This window comes from Pan troglodytes, chromosome 15 (assembly GCF_028858775.2).
Source record: "Pan troglodytes isolate AG18354 chromosome 15, NHGRI_mPanTro3-v2.0_pri, whole genome shotgun sequence".
Lineage (NCBI taxonomy): Eukaryota > Metazoa > Chordata > Mammalia > Primates > Hominidae > Pan > Pan troglodytes.
The window spans coordinates 72,314,442-72,334,565 of NC_072413.2; the positions used below are offsets into that span (position 1 = coordinate 72,314,442).

Below are 20,124 nucleotides of genomic sequence, written 5' to 3' on the forward strand. Positions count from 1 at the left end.
GGCATGAGCCACCTTGCCTGGCAAGACTTTGGTTTGTTTGTTTGTTTATTTATTTATTTATTTATTGAGACAGAGTCTTGCTCTGTCATCCAGGCTGGAGTGCAGTGGCGCGATCTTGGCTCACTGCAAGCTCCGCCTCCCAGATTCACGCCATTCTGCTGCCTCAGCCTCCCCAGCAGCTGGGACTACAGGCACACACCGCCACGCCTGGCTAATTTTTTTGTATTTTTAGTAGAGACGGGGTTTCACCGTGTTAGCCAGGATGGTTTCGATCTCATGACCTCGTGATCCACCCACCTCGGCCTCCCAAAGTTCTGGGATTACAGGCGTGAGCCACCGCGTCCGGCCTAAGACTTTGGTTTTTAAAGTCAGTTTTTCTTCAGCCAGGAATATGTTAAGAGAGGAAACAGGGAGGCAATGGTGTTGTGGGGCAAAAAGGAGCAAGACTACCTTTCCTGGATTTCCGAAAGGGCCTCTCAAAAGTCTCAGCGCTTACCTGGGTATGGTGGTGCACTCCTATAGTCCCAGCTACTTACCGGGAGGTAGGGGGCTGAGGTGGGAAGATCACTTGAACCCTGGAGATCGTACCACTGCTCTACAGCCTGGGCGACAGAGTGAGACCCTGTCTAAAAATCAAAAGTTGCAGTGAATGAGCAGAGAAGATGGATGGGGAGAAGAAACTGAGGCCTATAGCCTGGAAAAACCCCATGCGAGTAGGATCTTGATACAGCCATTTGGCCCTCACACTCTAAGGTCCAAAACCATTTAAAATGTTAGCTTCTGGCCAAGCGCGGTGGCTCACATCTGTAGTTCCAACACTTTGGGAGGCCAAGGTGGGAGTATGGCTTGAGTCCAGGAGTTTGAGACCAGCCTGAGCAACATGGTAAAACCCCATCTTTACAAAAAAAGTTAGCCGGATGTGGTGGTGTGCACCTGTAGTACCAGCTACTCAGGAGGCTGAGGTGGAAGGAATACTTGAGCCTGGGAGGTCGAGGCTGCAGTGAGCTGTGATTGTGCCACTGCACTCCAGCCTGGGTGACAAAGTGAGAGTGAGACCCTATCTCAAAAAAGTAAATAAATAAATACATAAATATTAGCTTTCTTAAAATTGCCATGTCATGTTGGTAGCTTGGAATTGGCTAGGATGGAGTATTCACACCACAGGAATTGGCAAGTCCCACCAACCGGCCAGACATGCTGGAGCCCTACCCGATGGAAGACTCCTCCCTATGTGTTTATGTAGCTGGCTCTTGCCAGTCCTTCAACTCAAAGTAACGTCACCCGCTTAGTGAGGCCCTCCCAGACCCCATCTCAAGTTGGTCTCAGTCACTGTTGCCACGTCCTTTCACTGTTGTCATCACCATTTCAACAGTTGTTTTCTGGATTATTGTCCTTTTCCTCAACCTGAAATGCAGGAACAGAGGCCCCCAGAGAACAGGAACTCATCTGACTTGTCTACTGCGTATCCCTCTGGCTAGAACAGCGCCTGGCACATAGTAGGTGCTCAAAAAATATTCACTGAATGAAGAAGTGAGTGTGTTTGGAGTGGAAGGCTGAGTGTTTCCCCCTAGGTCCTGTGACAGAAACCCCTGTGTCTGTTCTCACGTAAAGGCCGGTCAGCAGGGTGAGAGGGAGCCGGTGCCTGTACTGACCTGCTCTTGGTCAGGCCAGACTAGGGATGAGACAGGAGCGAGAGGAGGAGGCAGAGGCAGAGAATAGTCCCTTTGGTCTGGAAGCTGCTGAACTGGATGGGAATGAGCCGAACCCATTGGATCCTTGTCTTGGGGATAGAATTGCCACATTTGGCAAATAAAAATAGGGACTACCCAATTAAATTCTAATTTCAGATAAACAAATAATAGATATATTTTTTGCCCTTGTTGCCCAGGCTGGAGTGCAATGGTGTGATCTCGGCTCACTGCAACTTCCACCTCCCAGATTCAAGTGACTCTCTTCCCTCAACCTCCTGAGTAGCTGGGATTACAGCTGTGTGCCACTATGCCTGGCTAATTTTTTTATTTTTTATTTTTTTATTAGAGATGGGGTTTCACCATTTTTGTCAGGCTGGTCTCGAACTCCTGACCTCAATTGATCCACCCACCTTGGCCTCCCAGAATGCTGGGATTATAGGCGTGAGCCACTGTGCCTGGCCAACAAATAATAATTTTTCAGTATGTATATGCTCCATGCAATATTTGAGACATACTAAAAATTATTCATTATTTACCAAAAATTCTGATTTGATTGTATTTTCTCTGGCAACCCATTGTATTTTCTCTGGTAACCCTACCTGGGGAGTCAGTGGTGTGCTAGTAAGTGCTCCCTGGGTCCTCTGCTGTCATTAGCTTCCTCTACCCTCCCCACCAGTCAGCTTTCTCTGGGTTGTGAGAAGACGGCAGGGGATGCCCCCCCAGCTCCATCTTCATCCCCATGTGTCCAAACAGACCTGAGTAGCTTGAGTGTTGTTCTTCTGAGTAGCTTTCATCTGAGGCCTGTGTAGAGCAAGCTGTAGGCTGGACACAGACCTCACCTGCAGCTCAACATTACAATTACATGGGTGCTTTTAAGATTGGCTCTGCCCAGGCCCGACTGCACACCAATTAAATCAGAATCTCTGCATGGTCTCATTAACCTGCCCTATGGTTTTAAATATCTCTAGATATTCCTTTTTATGAGACAGAGTCTCACTCTGTCTCCCTGGCTGGAGCAGCCTTGACCTCCTGGGCTCAAGCGATCCTCCCACCTCAGCCTCCTGAGTAGCTGGGACCACAGGTGTGCACCATTACGCCCAGCTAATTTTTTTTTTTTTTTTTGAGACACAGTTTTGCTGTTGTTACATAGGCTGGAATGCAGTGTTGTGATCTCGGCTCACTGCAACCTCTGCCTCCTGGGTTCAAGCGATTCTCCTTCCTCAGCCTCCTGAGTAGCTGGGATTACAAGCACCCGCCACCACGCCCAGCTAATTTTTTGTATTTTTAGTAGAGATGGGGTTTCACCGTGTTGGCCAGGCTGATCTTGAACTCCTGACCTTAGGTGATCCACCCACTTCGGCCTCCCAAAGTGCTGGGATTACAAGGGTGAGCCACTGTGCCCAGCCATGCTCAGCTAATTAAAAACATTTTTTTTTTTGTAGAGACGGGAGTCTCAATATGTTGCCCAGGCTGGTCTTGAACCCTTGGGCCCAAGTAATCCTCCTGCCTCCCAGCCTCCCAAAGTGCTGAGATTACAGGCATGAGCCACCACACCTGGCCAGGATATTTCTAAACATCTCTAGAATCTGCCTACTTCTCTCCACTTCCACCATCACATATCAGACTGCAGTATACGCCCAACCAATCTTCCCCACATACATTCTAGCCCCTTCTAATCTGTTCTTCATGTTGCCACCAGCACGGGGTTTTTAAAACATAAATCTAAAGTTACTTCCCTTGCTTCAAATCCTTCAACACCATCCCTTTTTTCTTAGTAAAAATGTCAAAACAGTCACTTTGCAATGGGAAAACCTGGCAGACACCAAGGAAATGAAGTGACTGAGGTTAATAGTGCCAGTATTAAGATAACTTCTGTGGAATTCTTGCCAGAAATTTACAACCTTGATCTAACCCTGAGAAAATGTCAGACAAGCCAAAATTGCAAGACACTCTACATCCTAACTGACCAGTACTCTTAAAATGTGTCAAGGCCATGAGGCAAACCTGAAGAACTGACATAGATTGGAGGAGATGAGGGAGACAGCAACTAAATGCAATGTGGACCCTGGATTGGATCCTGAAACAGGAAAAAGACATTGGGGGAAAACTGGTGAAATGTGACTAAGCACTGTAGTTTGGTTAGTGATACTGTACTGCTGTTTTCCTGGTTCTGATCATTTTATGATACTTATGTGAGTTTTAACATGAGGGGAACTTGTGTAAAGGATACACAAGGGACTTCTCTATTATTTTTGCAACTTTTCTATCAGCTTAAAATTATTTCAAAATGATTTTATTTTATTTATTTTTTGAGATAGTTTTATTTATTTATTTTTCATCTTCCATCGTGGAAGATGAAACTCACATTTTACTCTGTTGCCCAGGCTGGAATGCAGTGATGTGATCTCAGTTAGCTATAACCTCAGCCTCCCAGGTTCCAGTGATTCTCCTGCCTCAGCCTCCTGAGAAGCTGGGATTACAGGCTGCGCCACCATGCCCAGCTATTTTTTTATTTTTTCGTATTTTTAATAGTGACAGGGTTTCACTATGTTGGCCAGGCTGGTCTCGAACTCCTGACCTCAGGTGATCCACCTGCCTCGGGCTCCCAGCGTGCTGGGATTACAGGTGTGAGCCACTGTGCCTGGCCTTTTTTTTTTTTTTGTATTTTTAGTAGAGATGGGGTTTCACCATATTGACCAGGCTGGTCTTGATCTCCTGACCTCGTGATCCACCCGCCTCAGCCTCCCAAAGTGCTGGGATTACAAGCATGAGCCACCACACCCAGCCTTATTTCCAAATAAAAGGATAAAAAGATAATCCTTGACATGGCCTTGAAAGCCTGGTATTTTCTAGCCCCTGCCTGCCTCTCTGCCCCACAGTCTCCAACCACTCTCCCTGTGCTGCAGCTGTGCTAGCCTTCCTTACCATCTGGCCTCTTAGAGTGAACCCTCAGAGATCAACCAAGCACCCCTTCTGGGACCTCTTCCTTCCTTCCTTCCTGGATCAAGCCTCGTCATTACAGGTTCTCATAGCTCTCCATCAGAGCCCTCCCTAAAGTTATCATCAACACTGCAAGGCAGTGCTTCTTAGCCTTGGCTGAATATTAGAATCACCTGCAGAATGTTAAAAACCTCTGGTGCCTCAGATGGGAGGGTGAATTGGTATACCCACGTTGGAAAATTGTCTGGCAATATCTATTAAAGATATTTTAGTAATGAATATATACATCCTCTATGACCTAGGAATTCTACTCCTAAATACAGTTATGTGCCACATAATGTTGTTTCTGTCAATGACAGTTCACTTACAAACAGTGGTCCCATAACATTATAATTGAGCTGAAAAATTCCTATCTTCTGGTGATGTGGTAGAAGTCTTAAAGTCACTGTAGGCTGGATGTGGTGGCTCACACCTGTAATCCCAGCACTTTGGGAGGCTGAGGTGGGTGGGTCACTTGAGGTCAGGAGTTCAAGACCAGTCTGACCAACATGGCGAAACCCTGTCTCTATTAAAAATACAAAAAAAAAAAAAAAAAAAAATTAGCTGGACATGGTGGCAGGCGCCTGTAATCCCAAGTATTTGGGAGGCTGAGGCAGGAGAATCACTTGAACCCGGGAGGCAGAGGTTGCAGTGAGCCAAGACTGTGCCATTGCACTCCAGCCTGGGCAACAAGAGCAAAATTCCATCTCAAAAAAAAAAAAAAAGAAAGAAAGAAAAATAAGCCGGGTGCAGTGGCTCACGCCTGTAATCCTAGCACTTTGGGAGGCTGAGGCAGGTGGATCACGAGGTCAGGAGATCGAGACCATCCTGGCTAACACGGTGCAACCCCATCTCTACTGAAAATACAAAAAAATTAGCCAGGCGTGGTGGTGGGCGCCTGTAGTCCCAGCTACTCGGGAAGCTGAGGCAGGAGAATGGTGTGAACCTGGGAGGCGGAGCTTGCATTGAGCTGAGATTGTGCCACTGCACTCCAGCCTGGGTGACAGAGCGAAACTTCGTCTCAAAAAAATAAAAATAAATAAATAAATGAAAAATAAAGTCATTGTAGTGCAATGCATTGCTCATGTGTTTGCGGTAATGCTGATGTAAACAAATCTGTGCTGCCAGTCATATAAAAGTATAGCACACACAATTATGTACAGTACGTAATACTTGATAATGATAATTAGCGACTATATTACTGGGTTATGTATTTACTATACTGTACTTACTTTGAATTTTTATTTTATTTTGTAGAGACAAGGGTCTCACTTTGTTGCCAGGCTGGTTTTGTACTCCGGGCTTCAAGCAATTCTCCTACCTTGGCCTCCCAAAGTGCTGGGATTATAGGTATGAGCCACTGTACCCGGCCTATGCTGTGCATTTTAATTGTTATTTTATTTATTTATTTTAGAAAAATACATGCTTTTAATTAATTGATTTTTATTTTTTATTTATTTATTTTTTTGAAACAGAGTCTCACTCTGTTGCCCAGGGTGGAGTGCAGTGGTACAATCTCGGCTCACTGCAGCCTCCGCCTCCCAGGTTCAAGTGCTTCTCCTGACTCAGCCTTCCCCACCCCTGAGTAGGTGGGATTACAGGCATGCGGCATCACACCTAGCTAACTTTTGTATTTTTGGTAGAGACGGGGTTTCACCATGTTGCCCAGGCTGGTCTCAAACTCCTGAGTGCAAGCGATCCGCCCATCTCGGTCTCCCAAAGTGTTGGGGTTACAGGCGTGAGCCACTGCGCCTGGCCTGATTTTTATTTTTAGAGACAAGGTCTTGCTTTGTCTCCCAGGCTGGAGCACAGTGGTGCAATCATAGCTCGGTGCAGCCTCGAACTCCTGGGCTCAAGTGATCCTCCTGCCTCAGCCTTCCTGTTATTTTAGAGTACACTCCTACATACATCTTGTGTTTACTGCATCTCTTGATTGCACCATTGATTTGACTTTGGGTCATTTTGTTTTATGGCCCCTACACATACAAAATTCACGGCTAATGTTGCCAGGAAGAGGCCACATCGAGTGGTTGACCTGGAAGCAAAATTAAAAGTGATTAAGGACTACAAAGGTGGCAAATCTGCAATGGCTATTGCTTGCCAGGCAGGCAGGTCCATTCCACCATAGCTATGATTTTGAAGAACAAGAACAAAATGATAGAAGCTGTTAAAGGATCCACTTCATTGAAGGCAATGAAATGAACACAAATGAGAGAAGGGCCTAAATCTGATGTGGTTACGTTTCTAATGACCTGGATTGAAGACCAGACACAGAAGCATATCCCTCTCAGCCACATGACAAGCACTGACAAAGCAAAGTTTGTTTGTGATGTTGAAAAGAAGGACTGGATCCAACTACAGTGTGGAATTTACTGCTAGCTCTGGGTGGCTTAAACTATTCAAGAATCGTTATTCATTACATAATGTGAAAGTGAGTGGTGAGTCTGTAAGTGCTGATGTGAAGGCAGCTGAAGAATTTTTGGAAACTCGAGATAAGCTGATTGTGAGGAAAATTACTTGCAGGAGCAAATCTTTAATATGGATGAAACCTCCTATTCTGAACATGGATGCCTGAAAGTACTTTCATTTATAAAGAGGCCAAGTTAATGCCAGGTTTCACGGCTTTTAAGGACAGAATAACAGTCTTGCTTGAGAGCAATGTGGCAGGTTACAAACTGAAACCCTTTGTGACCTGGAACAGGGAGAACTTCAGGGCCTTTCAGCTTATCAGTAAATGCATGTTGAGGCCTGGCATGGTGGCCCACACCTGTAATCCCAGCACTTTGGGAGGCCAAGGGAGGAGGATCTCTTGAGCCCAGGAGTTCAAGGCTGTAGTGAGCAATGATCATGCCACTGCATTCCAGCCTGGGTGACAGAGTGGGATCCTGTCTTTTAAAAAACCAACAAAAGGCTGGGCGTGGTGGCTCACGCCTGTAATCCCAGCACTTTGGGAGGCCTAGGTGGGCGGATCATGAGGTCAAGAGATCGAGACCATCCTGGCCAACATGGTGAAACCCCATCTCTACTAAAAATACAAAAATTAGTGGGGCATGGTGGTGCATGCCTGTAATCCCAGCTGCTCGGGAGGCTTAGGCAGGAGAATGGCTTGAACTCGGGAGGTGGAGGTTGCAGTGAGCTGAGATCATGCCACTGCACTCCAGCCTGGCAATAGAGCGAGATTCCATCTCAAAAAAATAAATAAATAAATAAATAAAAAATAAAAAATTAAAACAAAAAAAACCAAGCACACGCTGCCAGTGTACTTCAGGAGCAATGAAAAGTCATGGAACCTCCGCTTCCAAGGTGCACTCCTGAATTGCTATGCCAGCACAGTGGAGAAGTATTGTTTGGGGAAGAACATACTTTCCAAGATTTTGCTTATTGTTGATAATGTTCCCAAACGTCTGCCTTTTACTGGTGATCTTCATCCCGGTATCAGAGTAGTGTTTCTGCTTTCAAATACCACCTCTTTGATCCAACTAATGGATCAAGGAGCTGTAGCAGCTTTTAAGAGCTACTACTGTATTAGTCCGTTTTCACGCTGCTGATAATGACATACCCCAGGCTGGGTAGTTTATAAAGAAAAAGAGGTTTAATGGACTCACAGTTCCACGTGGCTGGGGAGGCCTCACAATCACGGTGGAAGATGAAAGTCACATTTTACCTGGCGGGAGACAAGACAGAATGAGAACCAAGAGAAAGGACTTTTCCCCTATAAAACCATCAGATCTTTTTTTTTTTTTTTTTTTGAGTCCGCGTCTCGCTCTGTTGCCCAGGCTGGAGTGCAGTGGTGTGATCTCAGCTCACTGCAACCCCTACCTCCTGGGTTCAAGCAATTCTCCTGCCTCAGCCTCCCCAGTAGCTGAGATTACAGGTGCGCACCACCACACCCGGTTAAGTTTTGTATTTTTAGTAGAGGTGGGGTTTCACCATATTGGCCAGGCTGGTCTCAAATTCCTCACCTCAAGTGATCTGGCTGCTTTGGCCTCCCAAAGTGCTGGGATTACAGGCATGAGCCACCGTGCTCGGCCCCATCAGATCTTGTGAGATTTATTCACTACCATGAGAACGGTATGGGGGAAACCACCCCATGATTCAATTATTTCCCACCGGATTCCTCCCACAACACGTGAGAATTATGGGAGCTACAATTCAAGATGAGATTTGGGTGGAGACACAGCCAAACCATATCTGCTACCCAAGGAAGACCTTTACCCAGGCTATTACTGCAACTGAGAGAGACACTAAGAAGACACTGACATAATTCTAGAAGGATTACAATGTTTACGACTGCATCAAGGACCTTGCTTGGGACTGGGCAATGTCATCAAGGCATGTCTGCATGGCATCTGGAAGAAGAAACTGAATAGGTTTGTTCATGACTTCAAAGGATTTGCCAAGGATAAGAAGGTTGCAAAAAATCAACATAGCTGTGGTTGGAGATGGCAAATAACTTTAACCTTGGTGTGGATGAGGATGCCATTGAGGAGGTCCTAGAGGTGGTTCCTAAGGAACCGATGAATGAGGGGTTGTTGGAACTGGAACAGGAACACATAGCTGAAGAACAGACAAGAGAAAAGGAAACTGCAGAAGAAAAAGAACTTCCAAGATAATTCACAGTGAAGGGCTTAGCAAAAGCTTTTACAGACCTCAACCAGATCCTTTAAAAGCTTGGAAAGATGGGCCTGGAGCGGTGGCTCATGCCTGTAATCCCAGCACTTTGAGAGGATGAGGTGGATGGATCACGAGGTCAGGAGATCGAGACCATCCTGGCTGACACGGTGAAACCCCGTCTCTACTAAAAATACAAAAAATTAGCCAGGTGTGGTGGTGGGCGCCTGTAGTCCCAGCTACTTGGGAGGCTGAGGCAGGAGAATGGCGTGAACTCAGGAGGTGGAGCTTGCAGTGAGCCGAGATCATGCCACTGCACTCCAGCCTGGGCGAGAGAGCGAGACTCCGTCTCAAAAAAAAAAAAAAAAAAAAAAAAGTTTGGAAACATGGACCCCCCGACAATGAAAGGTTTTCCTTAATAGAGAGGAACGTTTATGGTGCAGTATTTGCTGACAAGAAAATCTACGATGAAAAAAGAAACAGGTCCAGGTGCAATGGCTCACACTTGTGATCCCAGCACTTTGGGAGGCCAAGGCAGGAGGATTGCTTGAGCCCAGGAGTTCAAGAGCCTGGACAACATAGTGAAACCCCATCTCTACAACAAAGTAAAAAGATTAGCTGAGCATGGTGGCACATGCCTGTAGCTTCAGCTACTTGGGAGGATGAGATGGGAGGATCACTTGAGCCCAGGAGGTTGAGCTGTGATTGTGCCACTGCACTCCACTCCAGCCTGGGTGACAGAGTGAGAATCTGTGTCCAAAAAAAAAAGGAAAAGGGAAAAGAAACAAACCAAGCAAACTACCATGTATTTTTTCAGAGTGATACCTTCTCAAGAAGAGCCTCAGGCAGGTCCTTTAGGAAGTATTCCAGAATAACGCATTGATATTGTAGGAGATGACGGCCCCATATGTGTTACTGCCCTTAGAGACCTTCTGGTGGGATGAGATGTGACGGTGGAAGGTGGGAGACGGTGATATTGATGATCTGGACCCTGTGTAGGCCTAGGCTAATGTGTATGTTTGTGTCTTTTTTTTTTCAGGCTTAATCACTTTATTTTTCTTGTATAAAAACCCTATGTTGTAGCCACAGCTGGAGCCTGGGTCCACTGCACCGAGACTCTAGTGTGGGTCTTGACGAGGTGGTCAGTGAATTCCTGATAGGGAGACTTAGTGAATACAGTCTCCTTCCAGAGGTCGGGGGTCAGGTAGCTGTAGGTTTTAGAGATGGCATCAAAGGTGGCCTTGGCGAAGTTGCCCAGGGTGGCAGTGCAGCCCTGGGCTGAGGTGTAGCAGTCATTGATACCAGCCATCATGAGCAGCTTCTTGGGCACAGGCGCTGAGACAATGCCAGTGCCCCTGGGTGCGGGGATGAGGTGCACCGGCACAGAGCCGCAGCGGTCTGTCATCTTGCAAGGGACGGTGTGGGGCTTGCCAATCTTGTTCTCCCAGCAGCCTCTGCTTATGGGGACAATGGAGAGCTTGGCCAGGATGATGACCCCGCAGATGGCAGTGGCCACCTCCTTGGAGCACTTAATACCCAGACCGACGTGGCCATTGTAGTCCCCGATGGCAACAAACACCTTGAACCTGGTGCGCTGGCCCGCACGGGTCTGCTTCTGGACCGGCATAATCTTCAAAACCTCGTCCTTGAGAGAGGCCCCCAGGGAAAAGTCAATGATCTCAGATGATCTCAGATTCCTTAATGGGCAGGGAGAAGATATAGATCTCCTTCAGGGACTTGATCTTCATGTCCTTGAGCAAGCGGCCCAGCTTGGTGACGGCATCCACTCCTTATCCTCGGCCTTGCCTCCGCGAGCTCCATAGCCTTGGCCCCGGCCGCGTCCACGGCCGCAACTCCGGCCCCCGATGCCACTGCCGAAGCCTCCGCGGAAGCCACCATTGTTCCCCATCCCAGTGCCCCCAGGGCCTCCGGGCCCCCGCGCTGCACCGGCATCATCCGCCATTTGTTTTCTCGGATAAGGTTTGTGTCTGTTTTTAACAAAAAAAGTTTAAAATATAAAATGTTTATTTATTTGTTTATTTTTGAGTTGGAGTCTTTCTCTGTTGCCCCGGCTGGAGTGCAGTGGCATGATCTCAGCTCACTGCAACCTCTGCCTCCCGGGTTCAAGCGATTCTCCTGCCTCAGCCTCCCAAGTAGCTGGGATTACAGGCACCCATCACCACGCCCGGCTAATTTTTGTATTTTTAGTAGAGATGGGGTTTCACTGTATCGTTCAGGTTGGTCTCGAACTCCTGGCTTCAAGTGATCAACCCACCTTGGCTTCCCAAAGTGCTGGGATTACAGGCGTGAGCCACCGCGCCCAGCCCCCAAAATAATTTTAAACAGAAAAAAAGGCCGGGTGCGGTGGCTCATGCCTGTAATCCCAGCACTTTGGGAGGCCGAGGTGGGCGGATCACGAGGTCAGGAGATCGAGACCATCCTGGCTAACACGGTGAAACCCCATCTCTACTAAAAATTCAAAAAAATTAGCCGGGTGTGGTGGTGGGCGCCTGTAGTTCCAGCTACTCGGGAGGCTGAGGCAGGAGAATGGCGTGAACTTGGGAGGCGGAGCTTGCAGTGAGCCGAGATCGCGCCACTGCATTCCAGCCTGGGCGACAGAGGGGGACTCTGTCTCAAAAAAAAAGAAAAAAAAAGAGAACAGAAAAAAAGTGGCCGGGCGCTGCAGCTCACACCTGTAATCCCACCACTTTGGGAGGCCGAGGTAGATGAATCATGAGCTCAGGAGTTTGAGACCAGCCTGGTCAGCATGGTGAAACCCCATCTATCCTAAAATTACAAAAATTAGCCGGGGGTGGTGGCATGCGCCTGTAATCCCAGCTACTTGGGAGGCTGAAGCAGGAGAATCGCTTTAACCCAGGAGACGGAGGTTTCAGTGAGGTGAGATTGTGCCACTGCACTCCAGCCTGGGTGACAGAGTGAGACTCTATCTCAAAAGAAAAAGTAAAAAAAAAAGAAAAAATTTAAAAATTAATTTAGTGTAGCCTAAATATACAGCGTTTATATGATCTGGAGTAGAGCACAGTCATGCCCTAGGCCTTTACGGTCACTCACCACTCACTCACTCACTCACCCAGAGCAACTTCCGGTCCTGCAAACTCCCTTCATAGTAAGTGCCCTATACAGGTGTATAATTAAAAAGAAAATCTTTTATACCATGGTTTTACTGTACCTTTTTAAAATAAATAAATTTATCTGAGACAAGATCTCACTCTGTTAACCAGGCTGGAGTGCAGTGGTGGGATCAAGGCTCACTGCAGCCTTAAGTTCCCAAGCTCAAGCAATCTTCTCACCTCAGCCTCCAGAGTAACTGGGACCACAGGTGCGCGCCACCATGCCTAGCTAATTTTTTGATTTTTTTTTTTTTGTAGAGATGAGGTCTCACTATGTTGCCTAGGCTGGTCTTGAACTCCTGGGCTCAAGTAATCCTCCCGCCTTGGCCTCCCAAAGTGTTGGGATTGCAGGCATAATCCCAACAGCTACTCAGGAGTACCGGCCGTGCCTGGCCTTACTGTACCTTTTCTATGTTTAGATACACAAATACTTACCATTGCATTGTAATTGGCTACAGTGTTCAGTCCAGCAATGTGTGGTATAGATTTGTAGCCTAGGAGCAATAGGCTGTAGCACATAGCCTGCATGTGTAGTAGGCTGCACCACTTAGGTTTGCGTAAGTGCATTCTATCACGTTCGCACAATGACAAAATTACCTAGCATCGAATTTCTTGGAATGTATCACTGTTGTTAAGTAATGCATGACTGTACATACCGAACAGAATGTAAACATATGTTTAGCAAGAATGTGTTTAAGAATATTCATAAAAACACTTTTCATAATAACCAAAGGAAATAATCTGAATGCCCGTCAACAGTAGGGTGGATAAATAAGCTGTGGTGTAGTTACATAATGGAATGCTACGTGATAATGAGAATGAATGATCTACAACTATACTCAACAATGTGGATCAATCTTAAAAAAACATGTTGAGCTAAAGAAGCCAGATATGAAAGAGGAGTTATGGTATTATTCCATTTATGTAAAGCACAAAAACAAGCAAAACTATGCTGTTAGAAGTCAGGATAACGGTCACCTTTGGGGAGAGATAGTACTTGGAAGGAAGCATGAGGGGGCACTTACGGTGCGTTGGAAATGCTCTGTTTTTTTTTTTTTTTTTGAGACAGAGTCTTGCTGTGTCGCCTAGGCTGGAATGCAATGGCACATCTCGGCTCACTGCAGTCTCCGCCTCCTGGGTTCAAGCGATTCTCCTACCTCAGCCTCTTGAGTAGCTGGGATTACAGGAGCATGCCACTATGCCTGGATACCTTTTGTGTTTTTAGTAGAGACGGGGTTTCACCACGTTGGCCAGGCTGATCTCGAACTCCCGACCTCGTGATCCTCCCACCCCAGCCACCCAAAGTGCTGGGATTACAGGCATGAATCACCGTGCCTGGCCATGCTCTGTATTTTTTTTTAGAGACAGGGCTCACTCTGTCAGAGCTCACTGGAGCCCTAAATTTCTGGGGCTCAAGTGATCCTCCCGTCTTAGCCTCCCAAGTAGCTGGGATTATAGGCATGTGCCACTACCCTTGCCAGAAATGCTGTTTCTTAAACCAAATTCTAGTACATGGGTGTGTTCAGTTTGTGAGAATTTGCCAAGCTGTATACTTGTGTTTGGGTACTTTATGTATATGTCAATAAAAAGTTAAAAAAAAAAAAAAAAAACCCAGGCCGGGCGCGGTGGCTCACACCTGTAATCCCAGCACTTTGGGAGGCCGAGGCGGGTGGATCATGAGGTCAGGGGTTCGAGACCAGCCTGACCAACATGGTGAAACCCTGTCTCTACTAAAAATACAAAAATTAGCTGGGCGTAGTGGCGGGCGCCTGTAATCCCAGCTACTCAGGAGGCTGAGGCAGGAGAATTGCTTGAACCTGGGAGGCGGAGGTTGCAGCGAGCCGAGATTGCGCCACTGCATTCCAGCCTGGCGACTGAGCGAGACTCCGTCTCCAAAAAAAAAAAAAAAAAACAAACCCCAGATTCCTGGGTTGAGAAATGCCATTAAGAAAACAAACAGGCAAGCTACAAATTGGGAAAAAATATTCATAAAACATATCTGACAAAGAACTTGTAGACAGGATATAAGAGAATTTCTGCAACTTAATAAAGAGAAATGACTCAATTACAACAAAATTGACAAAAAATATGAACCGACACTTCACAAAAAAAGATATACATGTGGCCAATAAGTACATGAAATTGTGCTCAAAATCGTAAGACACAAGGGAAATGAAAATTAAAATCACAATAAGGGCCAGGAGTGGTGGCCCACATCTGTAATCCCCTCACTTTGGGAGGCTGAGGTGGGAGGATCACTTGAGGCCAGGAGTTTGACACCAGCCTGGGCAAAATAGTGAGACCCGCCCCCCCCCGCCGCCTCTACAAAAACAAACAAACAAACAAACAAACAAAAAACCCACAATGAGATAGGCTGGCTGAAATTTTTTTTTTTGAGACAGGGTCTTGCTCTGTCACCCAGACTGAAGTTCAGTGACACAATCGTGGGTCACTGCAGCCTCAACCTCTTGGGCTCAAGTGATTCTCCCACCTCAGTCCCCCAAGTAACTGAGGCTAATTTTTTATAGAGACAAGGTCTCACTATATTGCCCAGGCTAGTCTTGAGCTCCTTAGCTCAAGGCAATCCTCCCACCTCAGCCTCCTGAAGTGCTGGGATTACAGGCATGAGCCACCACGCCTGGCCCACAGCTAAACTTAAGAAAGACTGGTAACACTAAATATTGGTGAGGATATGGAGCAACTGGAACTGTCATACATTGTTGATGGGAAAGGCTTGGGAGTTTCTTTTTTTTTTCCTTTTTTTTTTTTGAGACAGAGTCTCGCTCTGTGCCCAGGCTGGAGTGCAGTAGCACGATCTCCGTTTACTGCAAGCTCTGCCTCCCAGGTTCATGCCATTCTCCTGCCTCAGCCTCCCGAGTAGCTGGGACTACAGGTGCCCGCCACCACGCCCGGCTAATTTTTTGTATTTTTAGTAGAGACGGGTTTTCACCCTGTTAGCCAGGATGGTCTCCATCTCCTGACCTCGTGATTCACCTGCCTCGGCCTCCCGAAGTGCTGGGATTATAGGTGTCAGCCACCGTGTCTGGCCCGGGAGTTTCTTAAAAAAACTAAATATATGCTTACCCTCTGACTCAATATTTTCACCTCTAGGTATTTACCTGAGAGAAAAGAAAATATATTTCCACAAAAAATATTGTATAAGAATGTTCATGGAAGCTTTTTTTTTTTTTTTTAAGACCAAGTTTTGTTCTTGTCGCCCAGGCTGGCTTGCAACAGCATGATTTTGGCTCACTGCAACCTTCCCCTCTGGGTTCAAATAATTCTTCTTCCTCACTCTCTGGAGTAGCTGGGATTACAGGCATGCACCACCACGCCTGGCTAATTTTTGTATTTTTAGTAGGTGGGGTTTCATCCGTTGGCCGTGCTGGTTTCAACTCCTGAACTCAAGTGATACACCCACCTTGGCCTCCCAAAGTGCTGGGATTACAGGTGTGAGCCACTGCACCCAGCCCATGGAAGCTTTATTCCTAAAAACTCCAAACTGGAAACAACTCAAATGTTTATCAGTAAGAAAATGCTAAAACACTATTTTTATCTATACAAAGGACACTATTCATTAATAAAAAGAAATAAACTACTGATACATGTGACATGAATAAAACACTTTGCTGAACGAAAGAAGCCTAACATGAAATAGTTTGTACTACATAATTCCATTTCTATAAAGATCTAGAATAGGCAAATCTAATCTATGGTGGAAGATAAAAACCAGAAAAAGTGATTGCCTCTTAAAGGAATAAGGAAGGGATTGACAGGAAATGAGCAAAAGAGAACTTTCTGGAGTTATGGTAATGTTTTATATCTTGATAGGGATTTGATTTCCACAGGTGTATGCAATTGTTAAAACTCAGCAAATGTACACTTAAGCAAATGTACATTTTGCAATTCATTATAATGTAAATTTTATATTGAAAGGAAAAGAGGCTGGGCGCGGCGGCTCAGGCCTGTAATCCCAGCACTTTAGGAGACCAAGGCGGGAGGATCACCTGAAGTCAAGAGTTTGGAACCAGCCTGGCCAACATGATGAAACTCTGTCTCTACTAAAAATACAAAAAAATTAGCCGGGCGTGGTGTCAGGTGCCTGTAATCCCAGCTCCCAGCTATTTGGGAGGCTGAGGCTGGAGAATCGCTTGAACCTGGGAGGTGGAGGTTGCAGTAAGCTGCGATTGCGCCACTGCACTCCATCCTGGGTGACAGAGAGAGACTCTGTCTCAAAGAAAAAAAAAAGGAAAACAAAACTATAACCAAATATTGAACTCTAGTTGATGATATGCATGATGAAATATTTAGGGAGAGTGGATAGATGTCTGTCATTTACTTTGAAATACATTTTAAAAATGAGGACGGAATGATAGATGGAGGAAGGATGATAGATGGATAGAGCAATAATGTCACTGAGAGAATCTAGGTGGGTGTTTGTTACAAAATTATTTCATCTTTGCTGCATGCTTAAAGTTTTTTTTATTATATATTTTTTAATTTCTTTATTTTTTTAGACAGAATCTCACTCTGTTGCCCACCCAGGCTGGAGTGCAATGGCCCGATCTCAGCTCACTGCAACCTCCGCCTCTCGGTTTCAAGTGATTCTTCTGCCTCAGCCTCCTGAGTAGCTGGGATTATAGGCGTGCGCCACCATGCCCAGCTAATTTTTGAATTTTTAGTAGAGACGGGGTTTCACCATGTTGGTCGGGCTGGTCTCAAACTCCAGACCTTGTGATCTGCCTGCCTTGGCCTCCCAGAGTGCTGGGGTTACAGGCGTGAGCCACTGCTCCCAGCTTTTTTTATTATAAAATGTAGAGAAAAATGAGTGTTTTAATGAAGTCTCTCCCAAGAAGTATTGAGTCCTGCTTAAAATATGCCACTTTTAAACATTTAATGTCAAAGTTGATGTTTAAATATCAAGGAAGATTATCAGTCTGTCCTAGCTAACCCTGCCAGCTAAAGATGTCATAGTCTATACTTAATAAATAGGAAGTAAGTGACATAAAATTAATCGGCCAATTAAAAAAAATCAGTGCCTAAGTCCTATCCCCAAAATTTTGATCATCAATCTAGAGTGTGTCTGGGAATTTTTAAACTTCCCTAGGTAGTCTTTTTTTAAAAAAATATTATTATTATACTTTAAGTTCTAGGGCACATGTGCACAATGTGCAGGTTTGTTACATATGTATACATGTACCATGTTGGTGTGCTGCACCCATTAACTCGTCATTTACATTAGGTATATCTCCTAATGCTATCCCTCCCTCCTCCCCCGACCCCATGACAGGCCCCAGTGTGTGGCGTTCCCCACCCTGTGTCCAGGTGTTCTAATTGTTCAATTCCCACCTATGAATGAGAACATGCGGTGTTTGGTTTTCTGTCCTTGCGATAGTTTGCTGAGAATGATGGTTTCCAGCTGCATCCATGTCCCTACAAAGGACATGAATGCATCCTTTTTTATGGCTGCATAGTATTCCATGGTGTATATGTGCCACATTTTCTTAATCCAGTCTATCATTGATGGACATTTGGGTTGGTTCCAAGTCTTTGCTATTGTGAATAGTGCTGCAGTAAACATACGTGTGCATGTGTCTTTACAGCAGCATGATTTATAATCCTTTGGGTATATACCCAGTAATGGGATGGCTGGGTCAAATGGTATTTCTAGTTCTAAATCCTTGAGGAATGGCCACACTGTCTTCCACAATGGTTGAACTAGTTTACAGTCCCACCAACAGTGTAAAAGTGTTCCTATTTCGCCACATCCTCTCCAGCACCTGTTGTTTCCTGACTTTTTAATGATTGCCATTCTAACTGGTGTGAGATGGTATCTCATTGTGGTTTTGATTTGCATTTCTCTGATGGCCAGTGATGGTGAGCATTTTTTCATGTGTCTGTCGGCTGCATAAATGTCTTCTTTTGAGAAGTGTCTGTTCATGTCCTTCGCCCACTTTTTGATGAGGTTGTTTGATTTTTTCTTGTAAATTTGTTTAAGTTCTTTGTAGATTCTGGATATTAGCCCTTTGTCAGATGGGTAGATTGCAAAAATTTTCTCCCATTCTGTAGGTTGCCTGTTCACTCTGATGGTAGTTTCTTTTGCTGTGCAGAAGCTCTTTAGTTTAATTAGATCCCATTTCTCAATTTTGGCTTTTGTTGCCGTTGCTTTTGGTGTTTTAGACATGAAGTCTTTGACCATGCCTATGTCCTGAATGGTATTGCCTAGGTTTTCTTCTAGGGTTTTTATGGTTTTAGGTCTGACATTTAAGTCTTTAATCCATCTTGAATTAATTTTTGTATAAGGTGTAAGGAAGGGATCCAGTTTCAGCTTTCTACATATGGCTAACCAGTTTTCCAGCAACATTTGTTAAATAGGGAATCCTTTCCCCATTTCTTGTTTTTGTCAGGTTTGTCAAAGATCAGATGGTTGTAGATGTGTGGTACTATTTCCGAGGGCTCTGTTCTGTTCTATTGGTCTATATCTCTGTTTTGGTACCAGTACCATGCTGTTTTGGTTACTGTAGCCTTGTAGTATAGTTTGAAGTCAGGTAGCATGATGCCTCCAGCTTTGTTCTTTTGGCTTAGGATTGTCTTGGCAATGTGGGCTCTTTTTTGGCTCCATATGAACTTTAAAGTAGTTTTTTCCAGTTCTGTGAAGAAAGTCATTGGTAGCTTGATGGGGATGGCATTGAATCTATAAATTACCTTGGGCAGTATGGCCATTTTCACGATATTGATTCTTCCTATCCATGAGCATGGAATGTTCTTCCATTTGTTTGTGTCCTCTTTTATTTTGTTGAGCAGCGGTTTGTAATTCTCCTTGAAGAGGTCCTTCACATCCCTTGTAAGTTGGATTCCTAGGTATTTTATTCTCTTTGAAGCAATTGTGAATGGGACTTCACTCATGATTTGGCTCTCTGTTTGTCTGTTATTGGTGTATAGGAATGCTTGTGATTTTTGCACATTGATTTTGTATCCTGAGACTTTGCTGAAGATGCTTATCAGCTTAAGGAGATTTTGGGCTGAGACAATGGAGTTTTCTAAATATACAATCATGTCATCTGCAAACAGGGACAATTTGACTTCCTCTTTTCCTAATTGAATACCCTTTATTTCTTTCTCCTGCCTGATTGCCCTGGCCAGAACTTCCAACACTATGTTGAATAGGAGTGGTGAGAGAGGACATCCCTGTCTTGTGCCAGTTTTCAAAGGGAATGCTTCCAGTTTTTGCCCATTCAGTATGATACTGGCTGTGGGTTTGTCATAAATAGCTCTTATGATTTTGAGATATGTCCCATCAATACCTAATTTATTGAGAGTTTTTAGCATGAAGGGCTGTTGAATTTTGTTGAAGGCCTTTTCTGCATCTATTGAGATAATCATGTGGTTTTTGTCTTTGGTTCTATTTATGTGATGGATTATGTTTACTGATTTGCGTATGTTGAACCAGCCTTGCATCCCAGGGATGAAGCCCACTTGATCATGGTGGATAAGCTTTTTGATGTGCTGCTGGATTTGGTCTGCCAGTATTTTATTGAGGATTTTTGCATCGATGTTCATCAGAGATGTTGGTCTAAAATTCTGTTTTTTTGTTGTGTCTCTGCCAGGCTTTGGTATCAGGATGATGCTGGCCTCATAAAATGAGTTAGGGAGGATTCCCTCTTTTTCTATTGATTGGAATAGTTTCAGAAGGAATGGTACCAGCTCCTCTT

At 45.2% G+C, this 20,124-nt stretch overlaps 1 pseudogene; it reads right to left on the bottom strand.

Annotated features, from left to right (window-relative positions):
- Positions 1-10,341: 10,341 nt before the first annotated feature.
- LOC453031 (small ribosomal subunit protein uS5-like) lies at positions 10,342-11,244 on the bottom strand (annotated as a pseudogene).
- Between the last annotated feature and the right edge of the window lie 8,880 nt (positions 11,245-20,124).